The sequence below is a fragment of the Hypanus sabinus genome, chromosome 3 (assembly GCF_030144855.1).
Source record: "Hypanus sabinus isolate sHypSab1 chromosome 3, sHypSab1.hap1, whole genome shotgun sequence".
NCBI classification, from domain to species: domain Eukaryota; kingdom Metazoa; phylum Chordata; class Chondrichthyes; order Myliobatiformes; family Dasyatidae; genus Hypanus; species Hypanus sabinus.
The window spans coordinates 102,845,544-102,863,010 of NC_082708.1; positions in this window are offsets into that span (position 1 = coordinate 102,845,544).

The window sequence follows — 17,467 nt, forward strand, 5'->3', positions numbered from 1 at the left end:
TCTAACCGACATTGTTCCAAGTCCACTTTACTTTGTTCTAACTTCGTTTGTTCGATTTGTAACTGCATCTCTAGATTACTTATTGGAAACAAATCTAAAACCACTTCATCAAAATCACCCGAATCTACATAGTGTGACACGATTTTTCTCTGAACTACAGGCTTTGTTGTAGTCTTCAAAATACCTTTAAGTTCCAGCCTGCTAGCAATCTCAGAAACAACACTCTTTTTCACCTTTGCTAATTACTCCGGGACTGGCGGTGCCAGAAAGTCATCAATATTCATTGTTGCTGAATACCACTCACAAACCAATCAAATGCAAAAACATTGGGTATTTCCCTTTTCAAATCAGATAAGCAAACAAGCATTCAAACTCAAAACCGGTACATATCCCACAAGTCCCCAATTGTTACTTTATGGCAACAATGAATATAGAAGCGAGTCTGTTTTTTTGTAAACAAATAAAACAATTATTTAAACACTGCTCAATAAAAATGAAAAGTAAACAAATGACTAACTTAACCGGAAGTTAACTGCAATATGGCAACTCGAACAGTTCTTAAAGCGATAAATGTGAACACAGTTCTTAAAGCGATAAATGCAAACACAGTTCTTAAAAGTGGTAAATGCAAAAGTCCAGATGACTTACACAGTCAATTAGGAGAGACTTTCCTGAAGTAACAAATTCTGGGACAATGTGACATTACTGCTGATCCTAGCCATAATATGCCTTGCCCGAAGGATTTATGATGAAGGAAATTAAAACGGCTTAAAGGCACTGACCTTTCCTCAACAAAACACTGCATCCAGCTCTTTCTGCTTTCACAATGCAGGACCTATCTCAGATGCAGGCCAGTACCCTCTGAATGAGGATTCAATAAGGTTGACCCTGTATTACCAATGATGACACCATCTTTACTCCATCCTTCGGGTCTCCGTACTTCAATAAATCTTCACTCTCCGACTGGACTAAAATGGCAGCGTCGTGCATGACTACCGGCAATAACCTTTGAGACCTAAGATAGAAAGTAAAACTCCACTTTAAAACAAAACTGCATCATGAGACAAATACGCAGCATAACGGAGTCATTGATGAATTAAACCACGAACTGACCTGCGTCACTGCAATGCTTTCCCCTTTTATACCTGTTGAAACAGGCCTTCACATGACCTCTTACTGGCAGGAAAATTACATCATGTGACCTCACACTGGTGGGAACTTTCATCACCCCACCATCACAAGACCATTACATCATGCTCACCAGATATTCAATTACATCATGGTCATAAGACAGTCAAAAGATACCCACGTGGTATGTAACAACAGGGAGACCAAGAGGCTCTTAGTCTAGTATGAGGAATAAAGAAGTTCCACCACTATGAACAGAATTTTGTGGATGCATCCCTGCTCTAAGCACTTGCACCTAATTGACTACGTCGTCAGGAAGAGAGACAGGCAGGATGTAAGGGTAACAAAATCTATGTGCAGTGTTGAATGATGGACTGACCACCGTCTCATCATTTCTAAACTGAACATCTATATCCATCCTAAGAGACACCAACAAGGTAAGAAAGCCACAAGACAGCTGTACATCTCCAGGCTGAAAAGCAGCAACATAAAGCGGTTGTTTGTTGACACTCTGGAAAATTACTTAAACTCCACCACCTGGACGATCAGAATATGGAACCACTGCCAATCCTTTGAGAGCTGATCTATAACACTGCTTCAGAGATTCTGGGCCTGCTACCAGAGAGCACACGGACTGGTTTGATGAAAACTATGTCAATATTAAACAACTGTTGGATGAGAGACATCATCTACACAAAGCTTTCCTCAGTTTTCTGATGTGTGTACCAACTTTCCGCTTACCATGAATACCAAGAAGACTCAAGCCAGTTCCAGGGAAATCACATGCTGAGCCAAACATCACAATCAATGGTCAAAGACTTAACCAAGTATCCAGGTTCATGAACCTCGGCGGCACTCTGTCCCAGAACATCGTCATTGATGATGAAGTAAATGCCAGGATCACCAAAGCAAGTGTAGCCTTCAGCAGACTTTATAATAACACCTGGTACAGAAGCGGCATAACTCTACAGACAAAGCTGAAGGTGTCTTCCCACTCTGCTTTATGCTTGCGAAACATGGACAGTGTACCATCAGGATGCCAAGAAACTGAACCATTTCTACACAGTCTGCCTCAGAAAGCTCCTCAACGTTAAATGGCAAGGCAGAATCCCTGACACTGAGGTACTAACCAAGGCGGGTCTGCCCAGGATCTACAGAATCTTGATGCAGTCCCAGTTACACAGGCAGGCCGTGTAGCTCGTATGCCAGACCATCAGTCACCTAAGAGTCTTCTTCAGGGCAAACTACAGAAAGGAAAATGTCCTGCGGAGGGCAAAGAAAGCAATATAGGGAAAACACCTGCTCACTAAGGACATTTCCTGGTCCCTTTTGGCCATCCTCATCACTTCCCTGAGCACTTTCCTGCTCTCTTTACAAGTTCCCATTCCAGCTTCCTAAATCTTTCATATGCTTCCTTTTCCTTCCTGACTAAATACAGGATTTCTCAGGTCATCCAAAGTCTCCTTACCTCACCATTCTCGTCCTTGCTCCTTACTGGAACGTGCTGATGCTGAAGTGGAAATAGCAATAGAGGGTGCAATCTGATAGGTGGCAGCAACAAATGGCCGCAGACAATGGAGCCTGATAGCAAAAGAAGATGGAACAAAGAGCTAAGTAATGAAGGTGAGGTGAGAAGATGGGAACAGTAAGAAGAAGGGACCCAGTGCAAAGAGTGTGTGAGTGATGGTAGATAGAATGGGTGCAGGAGGGAAAAGAAACAGGGTTATAGTGAGGCTGGGAGATCTGTGGAGTGTGTGCAGGAGGAACTGGGTAGATCAGAAGAAGAGAGAAAAGGGGAAGTGGGTAGCAGACTACCTGAAATTAGAGAACTCAATATTCATTCTGCTTTGATATAAGTAACCCAGGGTGAATACAAAGTATTTGATGGGTTTTGCTGTTTAATCCAAGGCTCTTTTACAAGTCAGGAATGAGGCAGAAAACTTGTTGCTTCACGATTGTTTTATTAAAAGTTGATAGAACAAAGGGAAGTTGAATCAAAAAGGGACAGAGGTCTACTTCTTGAAGAGGAGAGACTACAGCCGTAAAAATTTCTTATTTGTTACCTAAATCATGAAGAACTCCAAAAGCATGCCAAGAATCTGCCAGTTTACAAGTTTCATCTAAAGCTTTCAGTCCTGTCTGTTCCACTGAGGTAGTAGGAAACATGCTTCCTGATGCCAGCACTTCAGTTCCAGAAATCACCGTTAAATTGTTCTCTCAATTTTTGAGGAGCTATCAGTATACAGAGTCAGAGTCAGAACCAACAATCGATCGTCATGTTCTTGAATTAAAACTGCCATCATGTGTTCCTCATTAACGCACAGGGTGAATAGTCACAATGTCACCTTTACAGTTTGAAATGCTTTCAGTTGTTCTTTATTAAGAGTCAAAGGATCATCTGAACACTTACTGTCCTTCAGCAGATTTTCGAGCAGTTAAGCAATAGTAGATAAACCTGCCATGAGCTTGTCAACGCATTGATTAGCAATGGTTAAATCCAATCCTACATTTCTTAACTCCCTTGGTTTTTATTGAAGCAAGGGATGACACAGCTGTTAATCTTTCATCACTGTCATCTCCACTTGAGTTGCTAAGGGCCACCGTAGAGTCCATGTCATGTCTATCCTGTAATTCCTTGCAGTTCAGCGGGTGTCGCTGTTTCGGAAGACTGTCCAATTTAGGCTGTAATTCTCTGGAGTTTGGATGGTGTTGCTGCATAGGGAGACTGTTCGACATTGGGTGGCATTTCAGAAGTAGGTGTTTCCCCGAGTGGAGCACTAGCAGTAAGTGACTACAGATGTCTCTAGCAGGACCGCCCACTTGGTCGCAGCTACACTTTCTGACATTCTAATCCCTGAACAATGCACTTCAATTGAATTAAAAACACAAGAGACTCTGCAGGTCCTGGAAATCTAGCGCAACACACAGAAACACAAATCTCCCAAGCATCTTGTGAATGTGACTTTGATTGAATTACCATGTTGTTCTTTCGTTTGTTTGATGAATGCAAAGATTTGCACCTTAGTCTTTTTACTCTCTCTGTCATGCTGATTTTGTAGTTTATTGCAAGTTTCATGTTTCTTTTGATTCAGAAAAGTTTTTACTCAGCCGGTTAACTCTTTTAATCGCTCACACATTTGAGCAAACCGATCATGTGATCTTATCTCTAAATCAGTAGCAGCCATTTGCTGGATCTTAATGCATACCTTCTTATTCTTAATAAACTTAACAGTTTTGGAGTTTTTCACGTGGACCTTTTCATTTTATCAACTTTGTCAAACTTAAATGTTTTATTTGGGTAAGAGTTCTTAGTAGGTTTCACAACTTTGGCCATTGTTTTGATTTGATGTTAATACACATGTACTCTTTATTATTTTACTGCTGACCAGAAGCAGAAGACTAACTCTTGGTCCTGGTCTGACACAGTATCCTGAGGGAAGCCGTGGAGATGAACCACATGTTGGAGAACTAGGTCTACTATCTCAGTAGTTGATGGAAGTTTGGTGAGAAAAATGAAGTTGGCCGCCTTGGAGAACTGATCCACCACCATCAGGATCGCCATGGCACCATTGGAAGGTGGCAAACCCGTGATGAAGTTCATAGCAATGTGGAACCATGGGCATCAAGGGACCGGCAGAGGCCATAAAATCCTAGAGGGCCAGTAATTGGAGGAATTGGACAAAGTACACTGAGGGCAGGCAGCAACAAACTGACGTGCAGTATATCTGCAATCATTTCGGGCAACCATAATGGACATCATAGAAAATCTAGAGTCCATCTGGATGGCCAGAGAGGGCTGAGGGTTGGTACCAATGGAGAGCATCAGAGTGCGTGGTCACTGGAACATATATGCAGTTGTCAGTTGTATCGGCCGGCGCAGGCTCGTGTTGTAGGGCTTGATGGATCTGGTTTGCAAAGTCTCAGACAATTGGGGCGAGGTTCTGGTGGAATGATGGTCTGAGGGTCAGTCTCCATTTCAGCCTGGCTGAACTGTTATGATAGTGTGTCCACTTTTGAGTTCTTGAACCCATGTTGGTAGGGGATAGTGAAATTGAATTGTTTGAAGAAGATGTCTGAGAGAGCCTGACATGGGTGAGTTAGTCAGTCCTCATGGACATGAGGTTCCTGTGGTCAGTCCAGATCAGGAAGGGCTCTGTGTTTCCCATCAGCCAATGTCTCCATTCCTCCAAGGCCTATTTAATAGTGAGTAGCTCCCGGTCTCCCAATCCATAATGGCACTATGTAGGTTTGAACCTGCACAATGTTGTGCCTTCTCGTCCAGTCTTTGAAGTGAGAGGGTGGCTCCAGCGCCCATATTGGATGTGTCCACCTCTGCCACAAAAGTTCCAGAGGGCTTCAGATGGCAGAAAATGGGAGCAATGGTGAAGTGTTTCTCAAAGGAGTGGTTCACAGCAGCAGACCAGGTTATCTGTAAGGTAGGTAACTATGTTAGTCAGGTGACAGGAGCGGCAATTTGGCTGTAGTTTATGATGAAATTGTGGTAGAAGTTGGAGAAGCCTGAGAGGGAGCCTAGCTGTTTGAGGGAGTGCAATTGTGGCCACTCAACGATGCTGTGCACTTTCTCTGGGTCATTGTTAATGCCTTGGGGTGAGTGGACATAACCCGGAAAGGAAATAACTTTGTTATGAAAATTTTTCTACTTTACAATACAGTTGGTTTTCGATGAGGCACTGAAGGACTGAATGGAAGTGACAAACATGGTCTTGGGGGTTCTTGGAGAAAATGAGGACGTCGTCGAGATAGACAAATACATACTGGTGTAGCATGTCCTTAATGAAGGCTTGGAAAACCATTGGACTGTTGGAAAGTCTGATAGAAGTCGTAGTGGCAAGTAAGTGTTATGAATGCTATTTCCCACTCAGCCCTGGCAGATACGGATCAGGTTGAACGTACTCTGTAGATCTAGTTTGGAGAAGATATGGGCCCCGTGGAACGTTTCAAAGTTGCTATCCATCAAGGGGAGAAGGTAGCCTAGGAGGAGGTCAATCACACAGTTGTGTGGTTTGTGAGGCAACTGGGTGCTGGCTTCTCTTTTACTAAAGGCAATGGCTAAAGTTGTGATATTCCTCTGGGAGTCTGGTGAAGTTGACTGTTTCCTCTGTCTCCATGGATTTATGGGATGAAGTCAACCAACTCAGCAATGAGCCAGATGACCATGTGAAGAGAGTGTCATAAGTGGAGAGCCAGGGGTAACCCAGGATGAGGTGAGTCAATCAGGAGAAATTGGTTGGATTTGAGCTGCTCTCTGATGCTCTTATGCACAAACCATGTGCACGCTCTGACTGTCCTAGATCCCAAGGGATAACTGTCACTGGCTCTGAAGTTGTAGGGGTGAGAGATAGGTTCACTAGGAGTCCAAGATGCACACCCAGGGTCAGATCCAGAAAGCAGTCTGTTGTGCCAGAATCTATCAGAGCCTCCTTTGCATGAGGAGCTGATGGAGTGTGGAGGAGGACAGAGAGAATGAAGTGGGCTATGGTGCTGGATGGAGGGGGTGGAGAGTGCTTGCCAGATAGAAGGCCCCTCTTCTCTATCTAGAGGTGCCATTTCCCAAACACACTGAGCATTTGAGGCGTTGGTGTTCAGCTGCTCCACAGTAGGTGCTCAAGATTGTTTCTCCACTCAGACTCATATGCTTGGAGGGAGGGTTGAGGGAGCTCTCCTTAGCTGCATGCATTCTGAAGGTGTTGGTGAGGAGGGTCCTGCATCCTGAGATGGCTCAGGGAATGGAACTAGGAGCCTGGCTGATGACCTAGAGGGTCATTCCATAAATACGGTGAGCCAGAATAATAAGGCTTTCAAGGTCAGATAGCAGCTACTGGAGAGACAGCTCTTCTCTCAAGCACTCTGAGAGGCTGTGATGGAAATGGCCCAGCAGCACTTGTGCATTCCAGCTGCATTCTGCTGCGAGGGTTCTGAATTCTATGTGTGATGCAGCACGAGCCTTGGAGAACGTGAAGTACCAGATCCGCTGTTCCCTTCCACTTCCTGGGTGGCCGAAATCCAGTGCATCTCAGTGGCGAAATGCTCATATTTGCTGCAAATGGGTGTTTATTGTCTCAGTTAGCAATGGCCCAGGTCAGTGCTTGCCCAGTCAAGAGAGATGAGCAAGGCCATCTTGGCCCAGTCCAAAGAATACAGAGATGTCTTGAGCTTGAAGTGTAAGACACATTGGGACAGAAAATTGTGGCATTGAGTTGGAGATACATCAAAGTGTTCAGGCATGGGGATCTGGGGCTCAGAGGGATGAGGCTGACTGGCATAGAATTGCAGCTCCGAAGCGGTGAGTTGGAAGAGACCTGCAAGCCGATGGTCAATGGTTTTCTACTATTCTGGATTGCGTACTTGTGTCAGCAGACAACTTGCTTTTGGTGAGCATACTCTGCTGGGACAATTGATGGTTCATTCATCCTGTCAGGAGCTCTGGACTAGGCTAAACCCAAAAGCAGAGGTGATTTACCAGGAAGCATTACTTTACCAACAGACTACCAAAAATAGCCCCAATGGGCCGCAAAACAAGAGTGAACAGAAACATTAAGGCATTAAGACATCTAGAGTGAAGGCAGGGAGCAACTGGTTGAAGCTAGCTGGTTTGATAAGCAAACAAGGACTGTGGATGAGAACTGGGGTTAAATAGGCTGCAGGTGATGAGTCTGGAACAAGTGGCAAGTGAATCCAATGGAAACTGGGAGGTGCCTGCAGGAGCCAGCCTGACAGATGAAAGGTAGAAATCAAGGGAACTATCCCTGTTTTCTTTGGGGATGGGTGGGACAGAAGGGGTAGGAGCAGAAGTGCAGGAAATAGATGAGCTGTGTGTAAGAACTCTGTCAGCCACAACAGGGAGAAAGTCCTGCTTTCTGAAGAAGGACATCTCAGATATCCTGGAGTGGAAGGGCTCATCTCCAGAATTGATGCAGAAGAGACAGAAAAGCAAACAGAATAGCATGGAATCTGTGCAAGATAAAGAGTGTGAGGAGGCGCAGTTTAGGTAGCTGTGTGGATCAATAGGTTTCAGAAGTTACATAAGAAAAGTTGCTATGAAAGTCCAATAACACATTTGTTTTAATTCACCATTTGCTTTATCTTCCTTTGCTGTCTTCTTTTTAAGGTGTTATGAATGTACCACAGCTCTGAGGGGCCGAAGGGGCGGGAGCAGCCCCCTCCTTCCAGAGAATCACAAGAGCACTATTAATTCGGGTCTCGGACCCAGGCAAATGAGAGGCAATGTAACGGTTTTGGCCAGGGCTCTTAGAGACACCTGTGCTGAGGGCATGACCCTGCTATGTGACAGCTACCATGTATATGGACACCCTCGGGCAATGTGGGGGTGGGGATTGCATCACCCTACCTTGATGGACATCTACAACTCTGCAAGTCAAGATAAAAGGGGACTACAGAAGGCGGTACCCCAGAGAGACGCACCAGAAGGACTCGATCGCTCAACGCTCCCGTGATAGCTGGAAGCCAGTCAAAAGCAACGTGTGCTCCGTAACTTCTCTGCCTGGGGAGCGGGTGGCTGATAATACCGAGAAGGACTTCGAACTAATAACAGGAAAACAACGCTCCCCTGATTCAACGGTGTTGCTTCGTCAAAGACCAGGGCAAATTTTCCCGTTTTCTCCTCACTCTCTCTGAAACACGTGAAACCCAACGATTCCCCAAAAAGACTGAAGCCTGCAGACTTCTGAGTGACTTTTCTATTCCCAACGGACAATATATTATCCCCTAGACAACAGTCAAAATTATTTCTTAATGATGATTATTGCTATACCCACGCTTTAGATTGAGTTTGGCCGATGTATATGTTCTGAATGTTTGGTTTAACCTTAATTTTGTGCCCCCTTTATGAATAAAACGTTCGAAAATAGTGCCATCAGACTCCAACGGACCTCTCTATCTTTGCTGGTGAGTTATCCAGTTACGGGATATGTAACAAAGGTATCAATTCACACTGGAGAAGTGTTCTCACTTTTACTGTTTAAAAAAAAACTGTTTATTGCCTTTTTAAAATAAAAACTGCAACATATAACATTTCATGATGATGAACTTTAAATTTGGAAGAAATGGGTTTCGAGCTCATGCAAGAAGACAGTTACAAAAATTGCAGCCTTTGATATTGAAGGTTGCAAGATCAAATGCTACAGATCAGTGTGAAGGGTTACCAAGGGCAGAAGAGAGTTTTATCCTCAACAAACCAAACTGATTGACACTGGTTAATTTGTTTAGAGATTGTTTTTGGACCCATGATAAACTTGACCTTGTTCATCATTAACAGCAGTTACATAACCTCAGTAATTGTACAATGACTATCCTAATGCCTTTACCAATATGAACAAATAAACTGGCTTTTAAGCCGGTGTTTTGTTTTGGTTTTGGCTGCAGAGCTTTGTAAAATGAATAACACGTGTGCTCCTGCAATTTAAGTAATTGGTATATACGAAAAGCACAACTAAATCAATAAAGGGAATATAATCGCTTATTATAATACCTTAATGAGATCTGCGTGATGTGTGCCCTAACTGGTGAAATCTGGCTGAACACCAGTAGTGTTCAGCCAGGAAATAATTGTAGAACTGAATTCAAGACACTGTGAATGGTGAGACTTTATAATCTACATAATCACATCATATTAGATAGGTTCCAAATTGGCTTCTAGAACACTAGAGTCTGTTCTTTAGTCTTATGATCCTGGAAATGGCATAATGTATCCTGCTCCACAGCACCAGCCCTCCTCTGAATCCTCCATTTCTAGGTGGTCCATGAGAAATACAAGTGAGGGTTCTCCATTCTTCATGTGGCAATCCTGATTTCTATTAAGATGGATAGCTGACAGAAAACCAATGAAAGTTTGGTTGGGAACAAGGTGCTGAGGCAGGCTGAATATGGGGAGTATTAGGGTTAGAAAAGAAAGAATTAAACCTGCATCCATTTCCCGCATGGTACTGGCTGGCTCACCAATAATCACACCAGTGCATTATCTTTGGAGAAAGAACTACACATTGAAATTTATGGCATTTTCTGTTTCATTTTGATCAATTTGCTCAATTATTATGCTCACTGTATCCCCCATTCTCCTCATATTTGATACTCTCCTAAAAAATCTTTCTAATAATATTCCAGAAAATCTCACCTGCTCTGTTTCTATACTCACAGCATAATTTCACAAATTACTATTTTAGGATTATAAGAAGGATCAATTCATCAAACATATTATAAACATACAATTTCTATGTATCATCTGCACCAATAACTATCACAGTCTGGTGGTCCTGAGGACAGAAAGAGCCAAAACTCCCAGGCATTTCTACATAATCCAATCTTGAACAAAAGTGGAAAGTGTGCAACTGGACTGCAAAGATGTTGTGTAACAACGCAACCAAACTACAAATCCAAAAGAGTTTCTGTAGATAGAACTACTGCTTACGAGATACCATCTGCATATCCTGAAGCAGCTGAAGCCTAAAATTCTACTCCGTCCATTCCCTGCTTTGGGCAATTTCATGCTTCTTACCTCATCTCGGTTAATTAACCCCCTTTAGTAATCCCTGGACGTTGAAATGATATAAAACACCCTTAGCTGCATTTTCACTTCTAATGTCCAACAGGTCTCTAATCTCCACTGCACTATCTATAGATAAATTAAGTTCTGTGTCTTCGAGTACCCATCCTACAGCCCCATTCCACATTCAAGTCAAGTCAAGTCAACTTTTAGTGTCATTTCAACCATAACTGCTGGTACAGTGTTATGTAGTAAAAATGAGACAACATTTTTCAGGACCATGGTGATACATGACACAGTACAAAAAACTAGACTGAACTAAGTAATAAAAAAAAACACAGAGAAAGCTACACTAGACTACAGACCTACACTGGACTGCATAAAGTGCACAAAACAGTGCAGGCATTACAATAAATAATAAACAGGACTGTCATTCCAGGCTTTGGGTATTAAGGAGTCTGATAGCTTGGGGGAAGAAACTGTTAAATAGTCTGGTCGTGAGAGCCCGAATGCTTCAGAGCCTTTTCCCAGATGGCAGGAGGGAGAAGAGATTGTATGAGGGGTGCATGGAGTCCTTCAAAATGCTGTTTCCTCTGCGGATGCAGCGTGTAGTGTAAATGTCCGTGATGGTGGGAACAGAGACCCCAATGAACCTGTTCTAGTCCAAAAGTCACAATCTTTTCTTTTTAAATGAAAATAAACTCAGAGTTCATCACAGGCTATCATAAGAAATAAGGTCTGATGTGTTTTTAGCACATGGACAAATAAAACTATAGATAAATTGAAACTTCACAATAAACTCAATTTTAGACAAGGAATCAAAGGCAACCATTTTATTTAACATAGAAAGAATCACTAATTACATAATGGAAAATACATTTTTAAAATTACATGGATGGAAATAGAGCAAAAAATTGAAAAGTCCTGCTGAAGGGTCTTGGCCTGAAACATCAGCTATACTCTTTTCAATATGTGCTGCCTGGTCTGCTGAGTTCCTCCAGCATTTTGTGTGTGTTGCTTGGAGTTCCAGCATCTGCAGATTTTCTCTTGTTTGTGATTGAAAAAACAGAGTTGTGTGATTTAAAAAATATTCTTTATCTTATAGGAATGTACATATTGTGATCCATGAAGAACTGTGCCTTAAATTATTGAACTAACTGATACAAATAAATCAGGTTTCAGCCTATAGTTTTTTGAGCATTAACAAAGATTACAATTAAAAATGTGTTTAGTTATTGCAGTCTAAAATAATTCAGATTATTTGCTCTCCATAGATTTAAAAAGTTTTATACGTGTATCTCTATTTTGAACATTTCATATTTGAGGATGTCACAAACAGTCCTATTTACTAATATAACTAAATATGAAACGATTTTAAACTATCCAAGGAAAAAGTCTGTCTTCAAAGCATCAGATTATTTAAAATATCTAATGTTAAAATTTAGAATTTATTTTCTTAAGGTCTTAATTCTCAATTTAAAAGGAGGGTTATTTCTCATACAGTCAATTCAAAATTGACTCACTTCCAAATTGAAGAAACTGGACAAATGGCAACTTTTAGAACCAGCTGGAAAAGGAAAAGCAAATGTGTTCTGTATAAATGACGTTCAAATGTCAATGTTCGCTTGTTAACTAATGGTGAGTTATTTCATACGTACATTTCATTTCTATGGATGTATCAACAACAAATTGCAACTGCCATCGCTATTTGTCAGAGCATTAGGATGCTATGCTTGAAGTGGATTATATAAGAGGTTTATTAAAGCCAAAGTCAACCAAGGCTTCAGATGGATGTAATTTCTAGTTGTAATTCCTAAAGAGGTAATGTTCTGCGATCAACGTTTTGGAATTATATAGTTTTGTTTTTGGATGCGAGATAAAGATTGGAAGTCTCGGAGAACAATTGAATTATTAACTAACTCTCTCCCTAATTCAAAAATAAATGTGTCCCATTTCCAGATAAATTAATTATCTTTACGCCACCCTCTCTACACTTGGTGGGCGTTTGGCGTGCTACTGTTTCAACTTGGTTCGTTGGAGTGAAATTGCTAAACGCAATGGTTTCTAAAACGTGTTTTAAAATATTGAATGTTGAGACTATTTAGGATAGGGAGTAATTTCCAGAACCTAATTTCTGTATTTCTGTATTCCAGTATGTTTGTTGAAATAAGACCAGTAGAAGAGCGGTAGTGGATATTTTTATTGTGGACGTTAGAACAGTGCCAGGAACAACACTGGCTGTAAGATAAATGATGTTAATCAAGAACAGAGACTAGTCAGCGATAAACAATCCCTTTAGAGTCAAGCCTGAGCAACTAGGGATTTTCAAATCGTAAGATTCTTTAAATTTCGTTGATTACAGTATTCCATTCAACGTTTAAATATTGATTTGTGGCAATCTTACTGAATCATGCTAAGCATGGGCATATTCCTTGAACGTGTTTTAGTGGAACCTAAGTTAATAACCATTTCAGCAGTTTATTTTGCCAGACACGTCGATAACATTTTTTACAACTGGCGGCGTATGGCGCTAATAGAATATGTTGTCAATTTCCTTAGAAGTAAGTACGTGACAAAACGATCCTTACCTCTCCTCTGAGTTCTTAAAAATTGAATGCCAAAAATATTTTGTATGCTTCGTTGGGATGTTTTTGGAAAGATAAATGGAGGCAGAACATCTGCATGAAGAGAGCATCAATGAATCAAGTTCACTTTATTCATGCCTTGAAATCCAGATGTATTTTATTGCTACACGCTAACTTAGTCAGCGGCACTGGAAAAAAATCACTTTCGTCTTTTCACAAGGAATAAATTCAGGTCACATATGCAGACAGAGCATTTGCTATTCTCCGCTCAATGACGGAGAAATTGCGTGACAAAAACGAGTAGAAGAGTCCACTCGGGGTAACCAGCTATCCTCAAGGCACCCATTAAGACATCGTTCTTTCATCTCTTACGTCGCTTTCGGTTAGCTGGCAGGTCCTCTCTTTTGCAATTTAAGCTTAATCACATTAGATCAAATTCAGCTAAGTAAAAAAATTACAGTATGATGAATGGCCCAGAAATGGTGTTGTGTTTAAGACTTGGTAATGAGTGAGCGCATGTGTTGGTGGGGGGGGGGGGGGGGGGGAGGGGGGATGCGGCAGGATAGTGTACGTAGAGGATATGCATGAAACAAAATCGTACATATGGGATTCCATGGGATGTTTATCTGTGGCTTTTTATTTAATGCAATACATTGGTACCAATTCAGTTTATAGCTAGTTAACTATCGAGATATGCAATATGATACAACAGAATACTCCAGCTCGATGTGAAATCATCAGGGCTATTTTCCAGTCTAAAAGTCGAACAAAGTGTTTTTATTAAGTACAATTGATCAGCAGGTTGAGTTTTACATATTACATAACCACGTCAATATCTAAAAGTTCCTTCCAGTAGAGAATTGTACTGTAACAGCGATTCCCCGATATAAGTTGTGAAAAATTACTGCTTAAATTTTGAACATTGTAGGTGAGCCCGGCTAAAAGTCCGTGTTCAATTATCCTCGCGAAAAAATGGCGATTTACGAGACGTGTCCAATAAAATTTTACTCAATGCAAATATTTTCAAATAGTTCATCATTAATATAACACGTGCTCATTTAAGCCAATAAACAATCATATGATATTTCCCGCGCAACTGAACGATTCATCAGCGCCAATAAACTTGAGATGTTTCCAGTCAACCCGGTTTGAAATTATTTTAACTATTCTTAAATAAATTAGATAAAGTTTTGAAAAACAAAATAGCGCAAGCAAATGCAATTAGAAATTCTGAATCGTTTTCTACGAACCATTCATAGCACAATTTCTACTCTAGCGGAGAAGTAAAACATATGAAACTGATTATGTTGAACACATTTTTGGCATCCCTTAATAATTAATATTTGTCTTGCATTACATTGACTCCGGATCCTTTGTAATATATCATTTCAAAGTGTCAGCTTTTAGAAACATAACATTATTAGATGATGCCGTTAAGATCGTTTTGGGAAAAGACTCATATACCGTACATTTTTGAAAACATCTAAATGATTTCTGCTGTGCTTATGTATCGAGTTCTCCACTCTTGCTATTCCACCAGCTAAGAGTGTTGGAATGTCATACTTGTGTTTATGAAATATTCGCATGGAAATTGCTAATAAAATATCTTATAATTCAAACCCCAACTTATTAGTCAGGGTAACTGCACAACAGTCATCGTAGAACAGCTATTTTCGAAAAATATAAACGACACGAGCCCTTTAAAGCTTCTAACGTCGTAATTACTGCATTTTCTTGGTTGCGAATTCTGTCTATTTAAAGAATTCGGCTCCAGTCTGGGTTGCATGACTGAATTGTGATTTTTTTGAACAGAAGAGACATTGCAGATGCTGTAAATCTTGAACACAAATAAAATGGCAGAGAAACTCTCAAATTAGGCGGCAACTGTAGAGGGGAATTGTAGAGCCGACGTTCTGGGCCGAGTCCCTTCATCGGGACACGGAAAAAATGGCGTGTAAACGAGAAGGGGAACACGGTTGCTGCTCCCGCCTTTCCAGTCCTGATGAAGAGTCCTCTCCCGGAACGTCGACTGTTTACAGTACTCTCTTCCATTGAGATGACCTCACTCGCTGAGTTCCTCCAACATTTTGCGTGATTCCTTTTTGCTTAATGTAAACTTGAAATTAGGGAGAAGCATATAAAAAAAGACTGTTCAATTCCTTGCCAAACCCTCACATAAACAATTCTGCCTACCTTAAATCCTATTGTCTATATGTGAGTAGGGAGACGAACGGGAATTATTAACACGTATCTGTCTGTCTAAATATCCATTGTACATCATGGCACTTGTTTATCAGCGAGTTCAGGCTCAACACTGATACTAACAGGGTCTCAGCTCCAATTCCGCTAAGATCTAAGTGCTGCCTTCGACACAGCTTACCACAACATTCTTCCAGGTCGCATTCAGAACTGGGATGGTCTCTCTTGTAATGTCCTTAATTGGTTTCGTTCATTTATCTTCGAGAGATTTTTTTTTCTGTCTTGGAGACCAATTTTCTAAGAGATATTGTGTACTTTTTGGTGTTGCATAAGGAAGCCATCTTAGCCCCCTATTCCTCGCTGTATACATGCTTCCCTTTCGGATACATAATTAGAGAGCATAAACTTGCTTTCGACAAGGAGATCATTGCGGACTTCAGACATGCTAGGAGACACACTCACGTCCCCATCTACATCAATGGAGCTGTAGTGGAGCGTGTATCAAGCTTCAAATTCCTTGGTGTCCACATTTCCAAGGATCTCACCTGGTCCATCCTCCATCCTGATCAAAAAGGCGCAACAGTTCCTTTATTTCCCATGGAGCATCAAGAAAGCTCACCTCTGTCCCAGGATGCTGATGGACTTTTACCGCTGTACCATTGAGAGCATACTCACCAACTGCATCTCAGTGTGGTATGGCAATTGTCCCGTATCGGACAGCAAAGCACTCCAGCGGGTGGTGAAAACTGCCCGGCGGATTATCGGCACCCAATTGCCCACCATTGAGAACAACTACCAAAAACGCTTCCCGGGCAGGGCGAAAAGCATTATGAAGGATGCACCTCAGCCTAACCATGGACTTCTTACTCTCCTCCCATCCGGTAGGCGCTGCAGGCGCCTCCGCTCCCGCACCAGCAGGCACAGGAAGAGCTTCTTCCCTGAGGTTGTGACCCTGCTGAACCTCACATCACAGCGCTAAGCAGTATTGCATCCAAATTGTACTGTCTCAGTACTTCTATATTTGTGTGCTGTAACACTTTTTATTCGCAATTATTTTGAAAATAACACTATTCTTTGCATTTCTGGTTAGATGTTAACTGCATTTCATTTGGCTTTGTATCTGTACTCGGCACAGTGACAACAAAGCTGAATCTAATCTAATCTAATCTGCAGATGATACTGAATTGTATATCTCAGTTGAGTTTGATGATGATAACACCTTATCTTCTCCGACTTCTGGTATCACCGCAATAAAAAATTGGATGAGCACTAATGTCCTAAAATTAAATCAAGATAAGACTGAAGTACTTCTGGTTGCTCCTAAAGTCAAAAGAGATAACCTTCTGGATAAACTCTGGAACTTAGCAAACAGAAGGAACAAGCCTGATTGTTATCCTTGAATCAGATCTGAAATTTAAATCCTACATCATGAATACATCATTTCTACGCTTAAGAATTATTGCAAAGGAACATTCGTATCTGTCACGTAATGGTGCTGAAAAACTAATTCACGTTTTTATATTTGAATAAAATAAGTTACTTCAATGTACATTTTACTGGCCTTCCAAAGCAATCGATTGACAAACTTCAACTCATTCCGAATGCCACTGCTAGACGCTTAACTGAATCAGGATAAGACATTATTTCATCCCCATTCTAGCTACTTAGCATTGGCTTCCTGTATCTTTAGAATTGTTTTTAAATTTCTCTTATAGAGTTTTAAAGCTCTCAATGGTCTGGGATATCACAGAATCGCTTTCGTTTTATATTTCTGCTCAAGCTCTCAGGTCTTCTTCCGCTGGACTCATAAATTTAAACCACTCAGAAGAGAATAGGCAGGTTAGCTTTTCTGAACTACAGTCCTGAACAGTGGAATTCAATACCTAAAACTACAAGGGATGCAAACTATTTTAAACTATTTCTTTAACTTCGTTTTTAACAAAAATATCTTTGTCGTTTATTTTCATATTTGCATCTTATCCCATTGTAAAGCACTTTGAATTACATCGTCTGTATGAAAACTGTTCTATATAAA